At 45.4% G+C, this 4,327-nt stretch overlaps 1 long non-coding RNA gene across 1 annotated transcript; it reads right to left on the bottom strand.

Moving 5' to 3' along the window:
- Nucleotides 1–276: 276 nt before the first annotated feature.
- LOC127317697 (uncharacterized) lies at nucleotides 277–1,986 on the bottom strand. Its single transcript, XR_007861414.2, has 2 exons — nucleotides 1,548–1,986; nucleotides 277–595 (listed from the first exon to the last, which is right to left on the bottom strand). It is a non-coding gene; the product is annotated as an uncharacterized lncRNA (long non-coding RNA).
- Nucleotides 1,987–4,327: the final 2,341 nt, after the last annotated feature.

Below are 4,327 nucleotides of genomic sequence, written 5' to 3'. Positions count from 1 at the left end.
CAGACAAACTCTCGAAGAGCGGCTCCCATAAAGTTTTATTTTTAGGTGCACACTACTGCAGAAATCCTTATCAGTGACAAGCACATTTTACTCATCAGTGACAGGCAGTACGCCTGTCGCTAGTGTGCAGTCACTGGTACTGCCTGTCACTAGTGATGGGAAGAATGCCTGTCACTAGTAGGTGCACTAGTGACAGGCAGAAAAAATGCGTGTCACTGGCGTGATGAAAGGCCACATCCATGTTGGGTTCACTAGTGACTAGTCCATTATTATGCCTGTCACTGGTATGAATTTTGATATTAAAAAAAAATTCATTTTCGACGAACATGCAATAACAAGTAGGTACAATATAGCATTTCATAGGCGCAGTCTCATATTGAATTCATGAAAAGCACAGTACAAAGCGTAATATAGGAAACATATGAAGAGTTACACAAAATTTAAAACTAAGCGGAAAGAACACTATGGCAACTAGAGGCGAACCAAAAGAAACCAAACACCATGCAGTTCGACATATTCTACTCGGCGAACTGAAAGACACCAACATCCCTGGATCACCTCCAACGTGAGCACCATCAGTCCCAGCCTTGCCTTCCTGGAAAAAAAAAGGAAAGCAGTCATATTCTAAATCTATATTTTTCAAACGCAAGAGAAAGATATAAACCAGTAGTGCATTGGACTTGCAAACATATCACCAATAAACCAGCAAACAAAACATTAGCTGCAAGTAGCGGTAGTGTTGTAGTACTCAAAACAAATGCACTTGATGCTCACCCCATTTCGAAATTATAGTGCAATATATTTCTGTACATTGCACGGGTTGAACCAAAGCACACTATACCAAAGAGCAGGCAAAATCAAGTTACCAACTGTCAACATTACTCTATAAATTTACATCATAAGTATTTACTATAGCTCTCTAAATTAACCCGCGGGAACAAGAAGAAGCATGGCAGAACAGTAAGTCATGCAGCTAGAACCAACAATAGACGACAAGGTTCATAAAATTTAAGCCATTGGACGATGTACTCCAGCCTAACCTGGTTAAGAAATACACCGGAAGCATAAGGAGCATAATGGAACTAGCATCCAATGTCAGACTTTGCAATTTCCACTGTTTATATTGCCGTAATGAACATTAATACAACTAGATGATACCATGCGCTTTGCAGCGTGCATTTGTATCACTGTATAATTGGATGCATCCATTCATATGAAATAAAAAGTTATGCGGCATAGATCTCGAGAGCCTTCAAATATGCATCAGCTGGCATTCAGATACTCTCATCTATAAAGTTGCAGATTATTTATCATACACGCCCGAATGTCACACCACTTCTCAATGTTCAGATAGACCACATGATTCTGAAGACCAAACGTTCCTAGATGCAGATGAGCGAGACACAACCACACAGACTTCAGTATGGTACGAAGAGGAGTGCAACGAAATAGCAACATATGATAAAATCAACTTTAAAACATGGAGATCATCTTTAGTCATATATTTGTACAGAAATCCTGTATAGAATGGGTAGTTTCAGATTTACCCCTTTAAGAAGTCGTCATCTTCCATTTGCATGCACTGGGTCTTTTCAAATTGCGTTCGGAAACTGAAATAGCAACATACTAATGGTATATACCAATGGATTTTCCAGGACTGGAGATACTCCAGTTACACCTAGAGCATAATCAGCTAGCCAAACAGCCTCAAAAGATCAACAAACTTGATTAAAAAAAATTAGCCTGCAGATATGTGTGTAACTGTTATGACCGGTCTGGTCTACCGCCGGAGGGGGCCCACTGGCCCGGCCGGCCAGGCTTAGTTAGGGGCTTAGCCCAATTAGCAGATTAGGGTTTCGTGATTTCTCTTATAAATACAAGTTGTAATAGACAGGATCAATCAAGCAATAAACAATCTTTTGTTGCCGACTCCCTCAGGAGTCGGAGTTCCAAGCCCTAGCCGCCTCCCTGCGTGTGCGCCGCCTCTCCCCCACGCCGCGCGACGGCGCCCTGCCGCCGGCGCCCTCGCCTCCGCTCACACGCCATCCCCTCCTTCCCCTATAATCTCCGCCCGAGACCTGGTAGACGCGCTGGTTCTACCAGTAACAATTTAAGGGTTATCAGTTTATCACCTACAACTATTGAATTGACATAAGTCCATAACTCATAAAACCGAACTGGTTTGTAAATCAAGATGTAAACAACTTAAATAGATATTGCATGTTCTCAGCAAAGGGCTAAGGCCCAAGGTTTATTAAATACAATATGCATAGTTTTTGTTCAACTTACTGATTGGAGTAACATCCCACCGAAGGAAACATCAGAGAAGTACCACCAATATATAGTGGCTTACTGGTTCGAAGTAGTTTCCAAGGAAAAATGAGATCCTCAATACCAAATTATTTTATCTCATATAGAAGTGGTACATAGCAAATGGTGGGCATGCAGATTAGTGTTAGATAATTATTACAGAATTAAGTTGAAGCTTGGAACTGAAGACATCAGGATGTGATGTGCAGCTTGTGAGAGAAAGTAAACAAAGCAACTTTGGTCACTCATTGCCGGTTGGTCCTGATCAAAAGCTGCAATCAGAAAACACATACTGTTAGCTCAAGTCATGATATATATAATATAGTTTCTTTGCAGGTTTATACACCAAGAATATAATCGTGGCTGCAGTACATACAACGGTAAAGATTACACTTTGATTTAGAACCATCCAACTGCATCACAGGGTACCATATTCCCTCAAATCTGATATCATAAAAATAAATACATTACTGTGTGTTCAGAAGCTCAATCAATTAAGATCGACTACAGGTTAACCAGTCACGTCAGTGATTGACGATTACGCTTACGAATTAAGCTATCTGCTAAATCTCCAAGGAAAACAACAGTACCTAGTACGGTGAAAGGGTGCCATGATGGGGATCCAGCATTCCGGCGCCGCCTGTTGACCCTGAGGCGGACCTGGGTCTTGTAGCACGGGAGGCGGATGATCCATCTGAGCTTGGCAATGCGGCGAGTTAACTGGCACTAATTGCTATAAGGAACGCCTCGGTCTCCACTTGCCCTGCTCGTTCGGCTTCGTGTCGCCCATGTCCATGAACAGGTGCTGCTGCTCGCATTACGCACTGCATGGACAGCAACAAATTGTCAAACATGTAAGCGGCAAGGGTCTGATTGGCATAGCAAGGCAAGATTGGGTGGTAATGGACCGATTGGTCTTTGATCTCACGGAGCCAACTTCCAGCGGCTTCAACACGCAACGCTTGGACAGTTGAATAGCTGGAGACGTTCTTCAGCACCATCGCGTGCTTCTTGGCTGAGGACGCTGGACGCGCCATATGCGGCACTGGAGTTACAAGAGGAACAAATCAAATAATAATAATAAACTGAATCATAGGAATTCTCAACCGATTTACAGAATGAAAAAAAGAATCGATGTTCCTCACCCCTAGCTCGCAGGCTACGTCGGTGTTGAACCGCCCCTGGCCGTGCGGACGGCAGCATCTCCACAGGCATGGAAGATTGGTGGAGGCGACGACGACACCCTCGTCGAGAGGAGGATGGGCGGCGGCAGCGCGTCCCAAACGACGGAAGAGCTTTCGTGTCCCTCGCGGCGGGATCTGAGCCGTGCGTGGCGGAGTGCGGAGGCGGCGGTTTCGTGGGGAGGGAGCGCGAAGGGAGGAAGAAGCGATTTGGCCCTTTGGATTTTTTTAGGCCGGCGGATGTAGTCCGCTCGCGTCAAAGACGGGCTAAATTTGGGACGTTCGATGTGTATGTTTTACGGCCGAGATTAATTACTAATTAATTAATAGTAGAGGTGAGGTGATGGAACCTGGTCCGACTCTACGTCTACTGCGACCTGTAGTCCAGCGCGACTCCAGGACGGATACGAGGCCGCCACGATTGGCGGCTGTTTCGGCTGGACGCGCGACACTCCGGAACGGTTACGAGGCGATCGCCGTAGTTCTTGGCCAGAACTGCGCGTGGCATTGTTCGCGGAAGCTCCACAGCTGCCTCCTGATCGATTGATTGGCCAACGGTACTGCTGCCGTGCGGACCAGCCGGCCAGGTAACAAGAGCGGGGAAGGCCAGCCCATGAAGATGGCGTGCTGGAAAGAATCTCACAAGGAGGATACGCGCGTGAAATACCAGCGTATGCCTAGTGACAGGCTCTTTTACTAGCCTGTCACTAGCCACTTCTCCATCCAGGCTAGCCTCAAAAAAATAACCAGTGACATCTCTTTTCACGCGCCTGTCACTACTATTTTCTACCAGTGACATGCTCATAGGTGCCTGTCGCTGATTATGGTTACTAGTG

The sequence above is a fragment of the Lolium perenne genome, chromosome 7 (assembly GCF_019359855.2).
Source record: "Lolium perenne isolate Kyuss_39 chromosome 7, Kyuss_2.0, whole genome shotgun sequence".
NCBI classification, from domain to species: Eukaryota; Viridiplantae; Streptophyta; class Magnoliopsida; order Poales; family Poaceae; genus Lolium; species Lolium perenne.
This window is presented reverse-complemented; position numbering and strand designations above follow the sequence as displayed.